Source organism: Aquarana catesbeiana, linkage group LG02 (assembly GCF_042186555.1).
Source record: "Aquarana catesbeiana isolate 2022-GZ linkage group LG02, ASM4218655v1, whole genome shotgun sequence".
Classification (NCBI taxonomy): domain Eukaryota; kingdom Metazoa; phylum Chordata; class Amphibia; order Anura; family Ranidae; genus Aquarana; species Aquarana catesbeiana.
Window position 1 is genome coordinate 46,452,015 of NC_133325.1, and position 19,405 is coordinate 46,471,419.

General features: G+C 42.5%; 1 protein-coding gene across 10 annotated transcripts in view; it reads right to left on the bottom strand.

The window, feature by feature from the left end:
* The window catches only part of DLG2 (discs large MAGUK scaffold protein 2), a 2,047,541-nt gene that overhangs the window by 732,251 nt on the left and 1,295,885 nt on the right, over positions 1 to 19,405 (bottom strand). The window lies entirely within an intron of this gene.

Below are 19,405 nucleotides of genomic sequence, written 5' to 3' on the forward strand. Positions count from 1 at the left end.
ACGTGACTACACAATCATCTTTAGACTTACTGTAATATGAGAACCTACCTAATCTGTCTAATCAAATCCAATCAGGCAGGCCCTTACACTATATACGTGTTGGAAGAACTAAAGGAGATTGTACAATCAAATTGCAATGTGTGTGGTGAACCTTAGACCAGGGGAAGGTAAACTTTCAGAGGCTGAGATCTACCTGGACAACATGGAGGAAATTGAAGATCGCTGGGCAGGGGGTGGGGTGAGCCCCCCCACAGTAGTGTCCTCTGCCCCTTCCCCCATAGTAATGTCCTTTCCCCCCTTGCATCACCCCCCATCCACCCCCCAAGCACCCCCCCAAACTAGTGTCCTTTGCCCTCTTCACAAACACACAGCACTGTGAACGGACTTGTTCGTGTGTGGGCAAGTCTGTTCATTTGGAAAGTCCGCCATAACTCCATCGGGAAATAGGTCCGCTAGAAAGTCCGGTCGTGTGTAGGCAATTCCGTTCGTAAAAAAAGTCTGGCGGAAGTCTGTCAAAAGTCCGTCGGAAAGTCCGTCGCACCAGTGCGGTTGAAAAGTCCGACCGTGTGTTGCATAACACATAAATATCCACATACTGTGAAATACTCTTTCCTTGTAGTGCTAGTCTCCCACGTATAACAGTATCAGATGCATTAGCATAGTCCCCAACTGTCCCTGATTTCGAAGGAAATCGTCCCTCTTTCCTTCTAATTTGTCCTTCATTTTGTTCTGATCTATATAGTTGTATATACTGTACAATGCACTATTTATCTTTCAAAAAGTTTTTGCCAGTGGTAAACCTTTCATCCAAATTGCTGCATTTGTAAATTCCAGAAGCCAATATAAAGGAATAGTGGTGGTAAAAAAAAAAAAGCACTTGTGGGTTTAACTAATCTTTTTTTGTACAATTCTCCTTTAAAGTGGAGTTCCACCCCAAAAAAAAAAAAAAATTAGTAAAGTGCTTAAAAAAATAAAAAAAAAACATTTGGAGAAAAATTTTTTTTTACTCACCTCTAAATGCCTGTTGCTAGGGGGTCCCTCGTAGTCTGCCTCCTTCGGTGCCTGGGCTCCTGTCGCCACTTCCCTCGGTGCAGGAAGGGAGATCGCCTCTCCACCCTCCCTCTTGTCAATCATCTGGGACACGTGATCAGTCCCAGATGATCGCAGGGCCAGTGACGGCGCGCGGCGCCGCTCACGCATGCGCAGTGGGAGGCCGGCTGTGAAGCCACAACCGGGCGCCCACAGTTAAACTGCCGGAGGGGGGGACGAGCAGGGCTTCGATCCCCCGCATCGCTGGACCCTGGGAAAGTTGGGAGGTATGGCATTAGAACAATGCATTTTTTTTAACCTGAGGGCTAATGATCACTAATTGCCTATTTTCAAATGGCCGATCGTAAGTTGCTCACACAGCCAACTTGTTAATTGCCTCCGTTGTTTGGCACATTTTTCTAGTTTATAATTCAGTGTGCATTTGTGTGAGACACAGCGTGTTGACAAGACAGATAATTCAACTATTTAACTTTTTCGGCATTAACAACATTTTTAAAACTTTGCAAAAAAACCTGTGTAGGAGCTTCCTGTAATAAAGATCGCTCACTGCTGCTCACTCTCCTTGTGTAGGGATGGGCGAATGGTTTGGTTCGAGCATAAGTTCAGGACGAACTTTCGTTGTTCGGTCATTCGGCGAACAGCCAAACAAACGGGTTCGTTCAACCGTTTGTTCGCCCCCCCGAACTGACCACAATGCATTGTGGTGCTGAACAGTGCATTGCAAGCCCTGATTGGCTGAAGCAGTGAAAGCTTCAGCCAATCAAGACACAGAGCACTGTCAGAGTCATGATTGGACACTGTCATCATAGCTGGACACGCCATATAGTTTTGCGTGCGTTACTGCCAGTTTAATGCCATATAGTTCTGTGTGCGTTACTACTAGTTTAACGCCATTCACTTCTGTGTGCGTTACTGCCAGTTTAACGCCATATAGTTCTGTGTGCGCTACTGCCAGTTTAACACCATATTGTTTTGTGTGCATTACTGTCAGTTTAACACCATATAGTTCTGTGAGCGCTACTGCCAGTTTAACGCTATACCGTTTTGTGTGCGTTACTGCCAGTTTAACGCCATATAGTTTTGCGTGCGTTACTGCCACTTTAACGCCATATAGTTCTGTGTGCGTTACTGCCAGTTTAACGCCACATAGTTCTGTGAGAGTTACTGCCAGTTTAACTCCATATAGTTTTGTGTGCGTTACTGCCAGTTTAACGCCATATAGTTCTGTATGCATTACTGCCAGTTTAACGCCATATAGTTCTGTGTGCATTACTGCCAGTTTAACGCCATATAGTTTTGAGTGCATTACTGCCATTTTAACGCCATATCGTTTTGTGCGTTACTGCCAGTTTAACGTCATTTATTTCTGTGTTCGTTACTGCCAGTTTAACGCCATATCGTTTTGTGTGTATTACTGCCAGTTTAACGTCATATAGTTCTGTGAGCGTTACTGCCAGTTTAACGCCATATTGCTATGTGTGCGTTACTGCCAGTTTAATGCCATATAGTTCTGTGTACATTGCTGCGTTCCCCCCCTCTTTTTAATGACAACGTTGTCTTTGAAATGATCTTGGAAGGTATTACTTATTATTTTTGCTACATTTAATATCATGGTGTGTTTTACAATAAAATGTAATGAAATCAACCATAGTGTCCAGTCACTGTGACTCTCTTGGAAGGTCTCCACCTTCCCCTTTTTTTCATATGCCTCTATAGGGTCACGGTGAGAAGGCGCCCCGACACCCAAAGAGTAATTTTTCTGCACCTGTTTGACAGGGGCATATCATTGCAATTTATTGCAGCAAGGCCAATTCTTGCTTTCATCAAGAGTACCTCTATAGGGTCACGGTGGGAAGGTGCCCCCGACACACAAAGAGTAATTTTTCTGCCTGTGTTTGACAGGTGCATATCATTGCAACTTATTACAGCAAGGCCGATTCTTGCTTTCATCAAGATTAACTCTATAGGGTTACTGTGGGAAGGCGCCACCGACACCCAAAGACCAATTTTTCTTGCACCTGTTTGACAGGTACATATCATTATGAAAAAAAAGAGGAAAGAAATAAAACTAGGCTCACTTATCTCCTTCCCACCCAGCGCAATGAGTTTCCAAACAGATTAACACATGCTGGCACTGTGATTAATCACAATAGGAGAGAAATATACAATCTGGCTGCCACTTAAACTAAAAAATAAATGAATATGAGATACAACAGTCTATCACATTAAGCAAACAAATGTGAAAAGAGCATGGGTTTGAATACGGTGATTGGTGCACTATCCGACCATCTCCACTTCTTTATTTACTTATGAAGCTAGCCACAAACTTTACCTTCACGTTTATCCACTTGTCAGATCTGCGATTTAATGTTTAGCGACTTTATGTGCATTTACCCTATATGCAATTGTGTCAATTCTCAGCAATTTGACAGGAGCGCCACTTTGATACTATGTGTCTTTTCACATTTGTTTGCTTAATGTGACAGACGGTTGTATCTCATATTCAGGTACATATCATTGCAATTTTTTACAGCAAGGCCAATTCTTGCTTTCATCAAGAGTACCTCTATAGGGTCACGGTGGGAAGCCACCCCCGACACCTAAAGAGTAATTTTTCTGCCCCTGTTTGACAGGTGCATATCATTGCAATTTATTACAGCAAGGCCGATTTTTGCTTTCAAGATTAACTCTATAGGGTCATGGTGGGAAGGCCCCACCGACTTCTATACAAAGTGAAAGTGACACAGGAATGTATCCAAAAATTATCTAATCTTGTTCCCAGTGCACGACATTGTGGCCTCATCTTTCACACTGGCTCCCCAGCTGTTGCTGAGCAAAATAAAGGCAGCTTGCAGGGAAAATATATATCTTTTTTTGGCTTTATAAATGCAATTATTGCTGCAGCAGATTCTAGACGTGGTACAAATCTGCCACTTTACAGGTAGACTAAGGGGACCCCTCAGCACTATATTGGACGGAACTTTTCATTCTTATGCTTTCACTTTAAAAATGAAAAAATTACTGCTCATTTAAAAATGACGTTTTTCACAAACTTTTTTTTTATTGACACATGTCCCCCAAAGCAGGACCCGGACCCCTATAACCATTGTATGCCCAATTACTTGCATATAAGCCTTCAAAATGGGCACTTTTGATTTTTGTCGTTCGGGTCCCATTGACTTTAATGGGGTTTGTTATTCGGGTCCGAACTTTCGCGGTGTTCGAACATTCTGGTGCGAACCGAACAGGGGTCAGTTCGGCCCATCCCTAACCTTGTGCAGGGTGACTGGTCTTGTCTCCGCCCCCTCCTGTGGTTTTCTATAGGCAGTAGTGGGTGGCACCTAATGGGTCCCTCCCACATCTCTGCTCTCAGCACAGGCTATGCACAGTGATGATGTCACTGCTACTTTTACAAGGCAATATCCAGGCTTGCAAAGACTTTTGGTGCACACACATGTGTGCAATATATACTGTGAGTATTTTTAGACTGTATTTAATCATATCCTTTTTGGCCACACCCAATATCCAAAACAGCTTAGTCCCAAGCACTTTTTGCTGCATGTTGTCTTCATTCCAAGTTATCCCTATTTCTCAGCATCTGGTGTTGGGAAGTATGTTATTGTGAAATCGGAGGATGAATTGCTGTACTGTGAAGGGAGATACAGAGGTTATTGTTGGCTTATCCTAAAGCTTGTTCACTGCTGGTAATATTGTCCATAGCCTAACTACAGTTCTAATTTAAAGTCATAATTGGACGTCTACATTTCTAACTTTAGAAACTATAGGAAATTTTTTTTTTGTATACTGGAGATTTTACAGTGCCTTGAAAAAGTATTCATACCCCTTGAAATTTTCCACATTTTGTCATGTTACAACCAAAAACATAAATTTATTTTATTGGGAATTTATGTGATAGACCAACACAAAGTGGCACATAATTGTGAAGTGGAAGGAAAATGATAAATGGTTTTCAACATTTTTTACAAATAAATATGTGAAAAGTGTGTACATTTGTATTCAGCCCCCCGAGACAATAATTTGTAGAACCACCTTTCGCTGCAATTACAACTGCGAGTCTTTTTGGGGATGTCTCTACCAGCTTTGCACATCTAGAGAGTGACATTTTTGCCCATTTTTCTTTGCAAAATAGCTCTAGCTCTGTCAGATTGGATGGAGAGTGTCTGTGAAAAGTAATTTTCAAGTCTTGCCACAGATTCTCAGTTGGATTTAGGTCTGGACTTTGACTGGGCCATTCAAACACATGGATATGCTTTGATCTAAACCATTGTAGCTATGGCTGTATGTTTAGGGTCATTGTCCTGCTGGAAGGTGAACCTTCGCCCCAGTCTCAGGTCTTTTGCAGACTAACAGGTGTTCTTATAAAATTGGCCTGTATTTTACTCCATCCATCTTCCCATCAACTCTGACCAACTTCCCTGTCCTTGCTGAAGAAAATGCATCCCCACAACATGATGCTGCCACCACCATGTTTCACAGTGGGGATGGTGATGTGCAGTGTTAGTTTTTCACTACACCTAGCGTTTTGCTTTTAGGCCAAAAAGTTCAATTTTGGTCTCATCTAACCAGAGCACCTTCTTCCACATGTTTGCTGTGTCCCCTACATGGCTTCTCGCAAACTGCAAGCGGGACTTCTTATGACTTTCTTTCAACAATTGTTTTCTTCTTGCCACTCTTCCATAAAGGCCAGATTTGTGGAGTGCACAACTAATAGTTGTCCTGTGGACAGATTCTCCCACCTGAGCTGAGGATCTCTGCAGCTTCTCCAGAGTTGCCATGGACCTCTTGGCTGCTTCTCTGATTAATGCTCTCCTTGCCCGGCCTGTCAATTTAGGTGGACGGCCATGTCTTGGTAGGTTTGCAGTTGTGCCATACTCCTTCCATTTTCGGATGATGGATTGAACATTGCTTCGTGAGATGTTCAAAGCTTGGGAATTTTTTTCATAACCTAACCCTGCTTTAAACTTGTCCACAACTTTATCCCTGACCTGTCTGGTGTGTTCCTTGGCCTTCATGATGCTGCTTGTTCACTAAGGTTCTCTAACAAACCTCTGAGGGCTTCACAGAGCAGCTGTATTTATACTGAGATTAAATTACACACAGGTGGACTCTATTTACTAATTAGGTGACTTCTGAAGGCAATTGGTTCCACTACATTTTAGTTAGGGGTATCAGAGTAAAGGGGGTTGAATACAAATGCACGCTTCACTTTTCAGATATTTATTTGTAAAACAAATGTGAAAACCATTTATCATTTTCCTTCCACTTCACAATTATATACCACTTTGTGTTGGTCTATCAAATAAAATCCCAATAAAATACATTTACGTTTTTGGTTGTAACATGACAAAATGTGGAAAATTTCAAGGGGTGTGAATACTTTTTCAAGGCACTGTACATTTCTTGGAAAACAGATCAAAACAAAATCCTAAGTGTGAAGCACTGTTAATTTAAACAGGAAATTATCATAGAATAACTAACCATCTGTTATTATTGTTATTTAAAGCTCAGTGATTTTACAAGTAAAATGAATATACCAGTCTCCTGGGTGCCACCTTTGCCATACCATCTGTGAATACAGTACATTACATATTTTCCTAAATCCATTTCTAGCCAAGTTTTAAATGTATATACAGCTCAATATTGCTGAGAAATCTGATGAATCAATTAATTCCTCTCCAGTCATGGGCCCATTGTTAGCTTTTGAAGGATGTCAGAGGTCAGTTGGCACATAATACAATGGATAATGGATAACCCTTTTTTAATGTTTGGGCTAGAGAAGGAAAGGATTAAAATCCGGACAGTTAATTTTTGCTGTCCAAGTACCATTAGGGAAATTTCCTATCACTTCCTGTCCCAGAGGCACAACAGAAAATTAGAGGAAATCTTCCAAACTGAGGGGCCTTCTCATCTTAGAAAGTTGTCCATGAAACAGGTGTCCTCATTGGACGATTTCCCCTTACCTTTGTTCAGGGGACAACTATAACATTTAGAGTCTTCCCTTAGTTTCTCTAAAGATTACAATGGTCACCAGAAAAAAAAGAGTGCATCTCCTTAGCTCCTTAGTTTGTCTTAGCTCCTTAGCACTGCCAAAAAAATGTGTTCGTTTTCGTTTCATTCGTTTTTTTCGCAAATTTGTAAATTCATAAATTCGCAGATTCGAAAATTCGTAAATTCGAAAATTCAGATTTCGAAAGTTCGAAATTGAAAATTCGGAAATTCAAAAATCCGAAAATTCAAAAATCTTGAAAATAAGAAAGAAAACCCGAAAATTTGAAAGAACGAAAATTCCAAATAATAACTAACTAACTAACTAACTAGCTAACTAACTAACTAACAATAACTATGAAATTATAGGTATTGGAATTTCCTTTCAAATTTGCCTGTTAGTGAACGTAACGAATATTAATTTATTTTCGAATTTCCAAACTTTCGAAATTCCGAATTTCCAATTTCTTCAGATTTTCGAATTTTGAATTTCCGAATTTTCGATTTCGGAACTCTCTGATTTAGAATTTCCGAATTTTCGAATTTCTGAATTATCGAGTTTCCGAAATTTGGAATTTTAAAATGTAAAAATTTTCGAATTTCGAATATTCTGAAAAATTCGGATATTTCCGAATTAACAAAATTGTCAAAATTAGTTAAAAAACGAATTCGGAATGAAACGAATTGCACATGTCTAATGTTAATCTGAACCCCATTGAAGTCAATAAAAGCTACAAATACTGTAGCTGCTGACTTTTACTATACGGACACTTACCTGTCCAGGGAGCCCACAATGTTGGCACCCCAGCCAATCTTCAGATCGCCTGTCGGGTGCAGCCGCCGCCATTCCAGGTAAATGAACCTGGCAGTGAAGCCTTTCGGCTTTACACCCGGTACCCTGTTGCGCATGCGTGCTGCGCTTTCTGATTGCCCCGGCGGTTTCGGAAGGGGGAGGGGGGCCGAACTTCCAGGAGATCGGGCTGCGACCCGGTCTCCCGGAAGTGGGGAAGGGGACCTGTCAAAAACCGGTCCCCGTTCCTCCCTGAAAGGTGCCAAAGGAGGGGGGGGGGAAGCAATTAAGCGGAAGTTCCACTTTTGGGTGAAACTCTGATTTAGATTCAAATTCCAGATCTTGCTTGTAACTTCTCTAAAAAAAAAAAAGTGACTTACATTAGGTATTTAATTAAGTTGCATTCTGTTTATTATTTCAGGTTTTCAAAAATTGTAACAGCTCAACTCTAATCAGAAAACTTTTTTAGTCGGCAGCACTGATGTGAAACCTGACAGGTTGGTTGTACATAACTCAATCAAACGATCAACTTGTGTACAACCCAACTGCCTGTACATACATTGATATTGCAAAACTGAACTTCAATCCATGTATTGGCGACTCTAGAGATCCACTTTAACCATGTGCTGACCGCCGTACATATATATACAACCTTTCAACAAATGGTTACATCAAAATCACGGCAGCTGCAGCCATGGTCTTGATGTCAATTTTTACTGCCGACAAGCTTTTACAGTTCTGAGAAGGGACGAGCACCACCCAGAGCTGTCATTCTCTGGCTGTTATACGCAGCTAATCAAGCATGATCTGTGCTGGATTAGGTGCTTTGGCGAGCAGGGGAGACATTGTGGGTTTAATAGACCCCCTGATGTCTCCATAAAGAGGACCTGTCACCTACCAAAAGCTTGTTAGCCCCCTTGTGATAGCAATAACTAATGAATGAGAAAAAATTAAAAAGTGTAAAAAAAATAAAATAAATAATTAAAATAAATAAAAACAATATAAAAAGTTAATGAACCCCCCATCCCCCTATGCATACACACAAATTCAAACACACACAATGATCTGGGACGCAAAATGATTGCTCCACCCATGTGAGGTATCACCGTGAACATTAAAGTGAGAGCATTCATTTCAAGGCCATCATTCACAATAAACTTCACCCTTATGACCTGTAAAAGGCTTTAAAAAAAAATGAGATACCATTTCTGAGGTGCACACAATTTTTAACTACTTAAGCCCTGCACCATTTCGCTGGCCAAAGACCAGAGCACTTTCTGCGATTCGGCACTGTGTCGCTTTAACTGACAATTGCGCGGTCGTGCGACGTGGCTCCGAAACAAAATTGACATCCCATTTTCCCCACAAATAGAGCTTTCTTTTGGTGGTATTTGATCACCTCTGCGCTTTTTATTTTTTGAGCTATAAACAAAAAAAGAGTGACAATTTTGAAAAAAAAAACGCATTATTTTTTACTTTTTGCTATAATAAATATCCCCAAAAAATATATAAAAAAACATTTTTTTTCCTCAGTTTAGGCCGATACATATTCTTCTACATATTTTTGGTAAAAAAAAATCGCAATAAGCATTTATTGATTGGTTTGCACAAAAGTTATAGCGTCTACAAAATAGGGGTTAGTTTTATGGCATTTTTATTAATAATTTTTTTTTTTTATTAGTAATGGCGGCGATCTGCGATTTTTATCGTGACTGCGACATTATGGCGGACACATCGGACAATTTTGACACATTTTTGGGACCAGTGTCATTTTTACAGCGATCAGTGCGATTAAATTGCACTGATTACTGTAAAAATGACACTGGCTGTGAAGGGGTTAACCACTAGGGGGATAGGGAGGGGTTAAGTGTGTCCCAGGGAGTGTTTCTAACTGTGGTGGGGAGGAGCTGTGTGTGAAACATCACTGATCATATAGTACCTGCCGCCAATATTTTGTTTCCAGCGCAATGGGATCGCGCTGGAAATCAACCGCTGCGAGGCTGTACTTCTCGTGCTTGCCGCCCCCACGAGATGCCGTGCATCCATAGGAATCCGTTGGGGGTGGAGAGCGGGAGGAGCGACAGAGCTCGGTGCTGGCTCCCACGCTGGGGCTCGCAGGTGTCAATCTCGCCGCATTGACAAAATATCAGCAGCACCTACTGTAGCTCCCGATCACAGGGAGCTGTGATCAGTGACAGTGTCATTAGGGGGAGATGCTTGTTACATCAGCACCCGCGGTCGGACTCATGGAGCTCGCGACGGGCGAGCGGCGGCGCCCACAAGATGGCACGGCGGCAAATTCAAAGGGACGTACAGGTACGCCCATTTGCCTGTCTGTGCCATTCTGCCGACATACATCGGCGTGCGCCAGTCGCTATGTGGTTAAAGAGGAACTGCAGTCTGCTCACATAATTTGTAATAAAAACATTTTTGCCATTCTGAAGCTTCCCTCCAACCACTTTGCATATTATTTTATATATACTGGGATTCTGTACTTGCCAAATATGCTGCAGAAATCTCCCTCCACTGAGTCTGGCTGCATCCATTTTAACTGTGGGCAGCTGAAGCTGCTGCCTTTTCACTTCCTGGATTTACACAGACACACAGAGGCACACCTCCAGCTCTGTGGCTCTCATTGGCCCTCTTATAACTCACCCCCCCTCCCTTCCTATCAAACTCTCACAAGAGTGAGAGAGAGAGCTGGGCATGATGTCATAAGCCTAGGCTTTTTACCAGACAAGAAACAGGAAGTGGGCTGTATAAGGTATTTTAGTGGCAGAAAAAAAATGTTTTACTATTCAAAGTTAAAACAACAACAAGGGCAGAAGATTTAATAGATGGAAAGATGAAAAAAAATGACTGAAGTTCTGCTTTAATTCTTGATATGTTTGGCATCTATTTACTTGACACAACATCATATTTTATATTTTATCAAAAATGAGTATAATATTGTGTTTGTATGCATTAATATTGTATAAAGATATGCAGTGCTAGAAATACAAACAATAACTATATAAATAAAAATTCACTGTCAGTGAGCGTAAAGAGTCCATGTTCCAAGAAATGGCACCACCCACAGTGTAAATATGATAAACTGAGGTGAACTATGAAATCCTACACCGCACACCAACACACCGGGCCTCTTACCGCAGAAAATGGACCACTAGGTTATAGTGGTCAGATAAGTATGATATATTCACTATAGCAAGATTCCACTCTGGTACCTGACAGCTAAATCTCATAGGGTCACATACCTCCCAACATTTTGAGATGGGAATGAGGGACACCTACTAACAAACGTATGTAGACATAGGACACGCCCCCTGCCACACCCCCTTCAAGGAGAATGAACCAACAAAAAAAAAGGTTAATTAAATCCACAAGGACTTTTTTTTACCACTACTATTCCTTTATATTGGCTTTTAAAATGTACAAATGCAGCAATTTAGAAATCAGATGAAAGGTTTAGCACCGGGAAACACATTTTGAAAGATAAAAAGTGCATTTTATATACAACTTCATAGATCAGACCAAAATGAGGGACAAATGAGGAGGAATGAGGGACAGAGGGGCATTGCTCCAAATCAGGGACAGTCCCTTGAAATCATGGACAGTTGGGAGCTATGGGGGTCATAGCATGGAGTGAATCCACAGGTTCGTATGTAGGATAAAAGAGAAGCAGCTCCTCATATTGTAGTATGTTAATTCAAGATGATTTTATTATGTAAAAAACCATACAGGGTACTTACATTTGGAGTATTAAAACAAGCATTTCAGGAACACAAAAAGTCCTTGGTAAACATTTGTTTCCAACCAACAAAATGGCCGTGGTCAGCACATGTAGTGTTGTGACGTCAGATCTCCAGGCTCCACCCCTGCACCCATTAATATTTATTGTAGTGTATTTTTTTCTGAAAAATTGTGTCTGATAAATGACTGTGACGAATATCGTGGGGCATAAAAAATTGCAAATGCCACCATTTTTTTTCCAGTGCCTCTGCCTTTAACCCCTTCCTAACTGCTGCACGCCGATATACGTCGGCAGAATGGCACGGGTGCGCAAAGGGCGTACAGGTACGTCCCCTTTAAGATGCAGCATTGTGGGCGCCACGTGTGCTCCGTGACCGTGGGTCCCGCGGACTCGATGTCCGACGGGTGCCCACGATCGTGTCACAGATGCCTTTGTAAACAAGGCCTTTCCCTGTACTGCCTAGTGACATGACAGAGATCACTGCTCCCTGTCATCGGGAGCAGTGATCGCTGTCATGCGAGTAGTAGCCCATCCCCCCCAGTTAGAATCACTCTCTAGGACACACTTAACCTCTTCATCATTTACACAGTAATCAGTGCATTTTTATAGTCCCAAAATAGTGTCCAAAGTGTCCGATGTGTCCACCATAATGTCGCAGTCACGATAAAAATCGCAGATCGCCGCCATTACTAATAAAAAAAAAATTATAATAAAAATGCTATAAAACTATCCCCTATTTTGTAGACGCTATAACTTTTGCGCAAACCAAAATAATTTGCGCAAAATATTGAGATTTTTTTTTACCAAAAATATGTAGAATACATAACGGCCTAAACTGAGGAAAAAAATATTTTTCTTTATATATTTTTGGGGGATTTTTATTATAGCAAAAAGTAAAAAATATTACTTCTTTTAAAAATTGACGCTATTTTTTTGTTTATAGCGTAAAAAATAAAAACCGCAGAGGTGATCAAATACCACCAAAAGAAAGCTCTATTTGTGGGGAAAAAAGGACGTCAATTTTGTTTGGGTACAACATCGCACGACCAGTCAAAGCGACGCAGTGCCGCATCGCAATAAGTGCTCTGATCAGGAAGGGGGTAAAACCTTCTGGGGCTGAAGTGGTAATAATAATGTAAGTCAACTTACAGCAAACAATGCTGATTTTAACATGTGTGTGAAAAATTGAATAATCGCCCCAGACAACAAGCGGTTAAACTGAGTTTTCAAGAGCGTCTGGCAAACGTAAGAATTGCCAGGTTACCGGCCACCTCTGCGCACCTAATCTTGCTGATTTAGGCAGAATTAGGCAACTCATATCAACCGGCCAGAGGTGCCTTATCATGCGCAGTTCAGCCAACCGCGTGAAGTCATTTTCCGAGCGCTTCTCTCCAAGGCGCAGATTATAAATTCAAGAGGGAACGGTTATAACTTCTGACAGGTCTCCTCACAAACTGTATGATTAAACTTTCTCCCGCAGTCGCCTTTACATGCTAATTAGGTCATTAACAACACGCCAGGAGAAAACGTTAAGATAAGTTGCAATGAAACATATTCATCCTGAAAGGGCAGCGCCGAATGTCGAAAATCCGCGAGTAAAAAAAAAAAAACGAAATTGCATAAATTATGAGGAATCGGCCCGGCATGAAAAATGCAGCAGGATTAGGGACGGTGCTTCTATGTGGGAGTTTAAACTGCCGTCAGCTCCAGGGCTTGTTTCATTACGGTGATGCACAACATGTCCCCGAGCCCTTACGCAACCCCCTTGTGAATTGGCTACATTTGATTTAGTGCCACATGAGCGGCTAATGAGTCTTGTTCTGGGAAAATAACTCTTTATATGCGTTGGTAGTACATTCTTTACGTGTTTTTCTACCAAATCATTTTTGCCATCTACCTGGTGAATCCCTGCACAATTACTGGGTGATTTTTTTTCTTTTTTTCATTGCAAAGAGAACCAATCAGGATGGAGATTTTTTTATTTATTATAGATATTTATACAGTACAAACAATTTACCATATATACTCGAGTGTAAGCCGACCCGAATATAAGCCGAGGCACCTAATTTTACCACAAAATACTGGGAAAATGTATTGACTCGAGTATAAGCCTAGGGTGAGAAATGCGCAGCTACTGTAAGTGGGTAAGTGGAAAAGAGGGTCAACAATGCCCATTTGCAGCCTCACTGTGCCCATTTGCAGCCTCACTGTGCCCATTTGCAGCCATAGGTCCCCTGAACTTCAAACTCCGTAGTTAGGGGTTCTTAGATGCCCCCTAGCTGCAGCCAAAATTTGGGGTCTCTGGACCCAAAGGGTCCCGAAATGACATTGCTGCAGATGGACACAGTTGACCGACTTTGGGGCCCCGTGTCTCGGGGCCACTTGGTGCTAGGAATTAGGTGTGCAAACCCAGTGGAACTAGCACTACAACATATCCAAAGCTGGGGTTCCTAGCACCAAGTGGCCCCGAGATACAGGGCCCCAAAGTCAGTTCGGAAAATGTCAAGCACTTTTCTGCAGCAGAGAATGACATTTTCCAAACCGGCTTTGGGGCCCCGTATCTCGGGGCCACTTGGTGCTAGGAACCCCAGCTTTGGATATGTTGTAGTGCTAGTTCCACTGGGTTTGCGCACCAAATTGGGGTTCCTAGTGGCCCCCCCATGATACGGGGCCCCAAACTCGGTTTGGAAAATGTCATTCGCTGCTGCAGAAAAGTGCTTGACTCGAGTATAAGCCGAGGGGGGCACTTTCAGCACAAAAAAAAATGCTGAAAAACTCGGCTTATACTCGAGTATATACGGTACCTATATATTGTGCATTGCAGTCCCTGCCTTCACTGAGCTTTCAATCTAAGGTCTCACATTCATACACATACTTGAGCCAATTAACTTACTAGAATGTGTTTGGCGCAAGGTATTGTCGACCCATTCCCCATCTTGACAACCCAGCCTTCCAGCAGTTCATTGTGGCTAAGCACAGTTAGAGGGGGGTCCCCTGTCTACCTCTTTAAGGCACTGTTTACAACCCTTCCAAAGAAATCAGAGCAAACCCACACACACACACAGGGAGAACATGAAAACTTCATGCAGGTAGTGTCAAATCTGGCATTTGAACTGACCCTAGTGCTGCACGGCAGAAATGCTAACCACTAAGCCACTCTGTGCTTTGCAAAATTTTGAATATTCTGAGATACAGTGCCTTGAAAAAGCATTCACACCCCTTGAAATTTTCCACATTTTACAACCAAAAACGTAAATGTATTTTATTGGAATTTTATGTGATAGACCAGTGATGGAGAACCTTGGCACTCCAGGTTAGGTTATAAAAAAATATCCCAAGCTTTGAACATTTCACGGAGCACTGTTTAATCCATCATCCGAAAATGGAAAGAGTATGGCACAACTGCAAACCTACCAAGACATGGCCGTCCACCTAAACTGACAGGCCAGGCAAGGAGAGCATTAATCAGAGAAGCAGCCAAGAGGCCCATGGTAACTCTGGAGGAGCTGCAGAGATCCACAGCTCAGGTGGGGAATCTGTCCACAGGACAACTATTAGTTGTGCTCTCCACAAATCTGACCTTTATGGAAGAGTGGCAAGAAGAAAGACATTGTTGAAATAAAGCCATAAGAAGTCATATTTGCAGTTTGCGAGAAGCCATGTGGAGGACACAGCAAACATGTGAGGAAGGTGCTCTGGTCAGATGAGACCAAAATTGAACTTTTTGGACTAAAAGCAAAACGCTATGTCTGGCGGAAAACTAAAACTACACATCACCCTGAACACACATGTTGTGGAGATGCTTTTCTTCAGCAGGGACAGGGAAGCTCAGAGTTTATGGAAAGATGGATGGAGCCAAATACAGGACAATCTGAAAAAAACAAAACTGTTGTCAGTCTGCAAAAGCCTTGAGACTGGGGCGGAGGTTCACCTTCCAGCAGCGCAACAACCTTAAACATACAGCCAGAGCTGCAATGGAATGGTTTAGATCAAAACATATTCGTCATGTGTTAGAATGGCCCAGTCAAAGTCCAGGCCTAAATCCAATTGAGAATCTGTGGCAAGACTTGAAAATTGCTGTTCACAGACGCTCTCCATCCAATCTGACAGAGCTTGAGCTATTTTGCAAAGAAGAATGGACAAAAATGTCACTCTCTAGATCTGCAAAGCTGGTAGAGACATCCCCAAAAAGACTTGCAGCTGTAATTGCAGAGAAAGGAGGTTCTACAAAGTATTGTAAAATTAAAAAATATATATATTCCTTAGACTTCTAGTAGTTAAACAGTTTGGTTTATTTATTTCTCACTATCTCACTTTTTGTGTGCTGCCCATCCATTTCCTCTTTTTATGTTTTTTCCTTCTGATCTTTTATAATATATCTCGCTGTGAAAAATATTAAATGTGCCACAAGACACATATTAAGAGAGCTGTTGGGAGCACTAATGTGGAACCATTGATTTTTAAAGGGGTTGTAATAGTAGTTATCTTTGACAGTATCATATGTTGTGTCTTTAGTTTGACTTCCTCATCTCCAAGAGTTCCTTTGGCATGTTTGCAGTTCTAGCCATCTCCTAAAGCATGCCTCCAGTTTTTGTCCATCTCCTGTTGCATGTCTGCAATATCTGACAGCCTTTTGTAGAATTATGTTCATTGCATGTTATGTGTGGCTGCCTTGTCATGTTAGTGGCCACACTTGAGGGCCTCCTATATATAGGAAGTTGACCACTTCAATGGGGCAGCAACTGAATGGCCGAGATTGAATGATTTTTATAGTTCAGACTTTAAAATAAATGAGATGTGTTAATGCAATGGGCATGACCACAATGCACACATGAAAGAGTAGACTCCAAAGTGTGTGCTGAATAGACATTTGTGAAAGTGGCCCTAATGAGATTCTTGCATTAATATGCAAAGTCTGCTTATTTTGTACAGCCCCCTCCCTTCATCGAAAATTGATAAATTGTTGTATTAAAGTGATTCTAAACATAAAAATAGTTATTTAAAAAAAATAAAAACATGTCATATTAATTTGCACTGTGTACTGCTATTGCACTAAGCAGCTCTGATCCTCCTCTTCTTAGATCCCCCTCCAGCGCTCCTGGCTCCTCCCCCTGCCAAGTGCCCCCACAGCGAGCTTCTTGCTATGGGGGCATTATGCGTGCTTGCTCCTGAGCTGGCTCTGTGTGTTAAACAGAGCATAGCTCTCACCTCCCCCCACTCCCTCCTCACTGACTGTGATTGACAACAGCAAGAGCCAATAGCTCCCGCTGCTGCCTCTCTGTCCAATGAGGAAAGAACAAGCAGGGAGTGCCATCTGTAAGCAGGTTGAGATGCTGGTTAGTGAGATAGCTGCTGCCCCAGGCAAGAGGGAAACAGTTAACCTGTTTCACGCACTTTGCTGTGTTCTGCCTCTCTACATGTGCTGATAATAAAAGGGAGGAGGGCTCTACCCAGATAAAGAATCTGCTGTATGGAAAAGAAAACACAGACAAGCCATAACATGTAATCTCCAGCTGTTTACAGAGAAGAGAGAAGGGGGGCAGTTCCAATTCAGAGAGCAAGCCTGCCTGCTGTCACATCCACTATGTAGGGGGATTGCTAGGATCTTCAGTACATCCTGAAAATACCAGCTCTGGATACCGCCTCCATGGACTCTGCTATAGATGGACTGTATAGATGGACTATAGATGGCCTGTGCTTGTATGCTGGAGCGTGGGCAGCCACAAGCCTGTGTTAGGAAAAGACTGTGCACTTTGTTCTGTTATGCTAAGAGTTTTCAGTAAAGCTTTTGAAACTTTGTCCTTGCCTGGTCTGAATTTACTAAAGGAGTGTATGTAAGTAACTGGTACACATAGTCTACAGCGTGGGTTAGTAAAGCACATTGGGGTATGTAGACAGAACTGCAGGAGTAATGTGGTGAGGAGTAAAACAAGTGGTTACCCACTTGGTTTACCAAGGTTTACCAAGCAGACTGTCATGAAGAGTGTGCCTGTGGCAGGGTGACAGCCTCTTGCAGCAAGGGAGTTGTTGGCACTCTCTCTGGGAGAGCAACAGGAGCAGATCAGTGCCACAGAGGTTCTCGGCCTGTGCAAAGGTACAGAAGAGAAATAATTAATGCAGAGCACATATGGAGTCCACGCTAGGTGCTTGGAGGGACCCCATACCGTTACTGGGAATGACCTGGACAGGTGGAGAGCGCACAGGCTCAGTGTGTCCCTCTGAAAAAACAAGTGACAGTAACGGTGTACATCAACATGAAGAGAGTTCGATCATCTGTTCCAGTTGGTGAGCACAGCTCAAGTAAAGGTACCTCATGTGTAAGGCAGAAACCAGATATACCTGTGCTAAAATCCCATATGCAAGGCAGTGACCCCATCCAAGGTGCCTGATGTAGCCCAAAAGAACCCACCACACGGTGGGCTGCCTATGTGACCCACATTTGGTGTACAATGGGGGGGGACATGGAGGACGTGCCACCCACTTAGCCTTACAAGCTGCTCCCCGATACGCCTGGTCGCACTTGCGACTGTGGTGGGTCCCCAAGATGACAGGAAGGTGGACCACTGCGGGACCTTAATAAAGGGTCCCACAATGGGTAAAGGGCCCCAGGACCAGTGGGAATGGCCCCGGTTGGGGACCAGGGAGGCCCTTTATGGTTTCTTGCACAAGGGCCCTGAAGGTCCTAGTTACACCTGGAGACGTGTAATATCATCACCATTCTTCTGGTGAGATCCTGAGAATTCTGAGCATCCCAAATGTTGCACTTTGCTGGAGCATGTTCTTGTGACATTTGGGATCCTTAACATTCCCAGGATCTTGCCAAAAGGATGTTCACATTACATGTCTCCAGTACAAAAGTCATGGATAAGGCAAGAATAATTTCTTCCTTTTTAAAAAAGTTTTTTTCCTTACAGATGGGGAGAGGGGACAGCATGTAAAAAAGAACTTCACATTTTAGTGAAAAGTGCACTCTAACCACTTGCCTACTGGGCACTTTTACCCCCTTCCTGCCCAGGCCAATTTTCAGCTTTCAGCGATGTCACATTTTGAATGACAATTGCACGATCATGCAACACTGTACCCAAACAAAATTTTTATAATTTTTTTTCACATAAATAGAGCTTTCTTTTGGCGGTATTTAATCACCACTGTTTATTTTTTAATTTTTTGCTAAATAAATGAATAAAGACCAACATTTAAAAAAAAAACTAAAACTTTTTCATAGTTTGTTCTAAAATTTTGCAAACAGGTAATTTTTCTCCTTCATTGATGTACGCTGATGAGGCTGTACTGATGGGCACTGATAGGATGCACTGATGGGCACTAATGAGGCGGCACTGGTGGGCACTGATGAGGAAGTACTGATGAGGCGGCACTGATAGATGGCACTGATGGGCAGCACTGATAGGCACTGATAGGTGATACTGATGGGCACTGGAGGGCAGCATTGATGGGCACTGATGGGCACTGGTATGCGGCACTGATAGGTGACACTGATGAGGAGGCACTGGTGGGCACTGACTGGCAGCACTGGTGGGCACTTATTGGCAGCACTGCTGGTCAATTATTGGAAGCACTGGTGGGCACATATTGGCAGAACTGGTGGTCACTGTTGGGACTGCACTGAGAATCAGAGCCTTGATTATCAGTGTAGATGTCCCTTTTAGAGAAGCCGGTTATCGGCTCTCTTCTCCTCAACTCATGATTAGGGATGAGCTTCGTGTTCGAGTCGAACCCATGTTCGACTCGAACATCGTCTGTTCGCCCGTTCGCCGAATTGCGAACGATATGGGCCGTTCGCGCCAAAT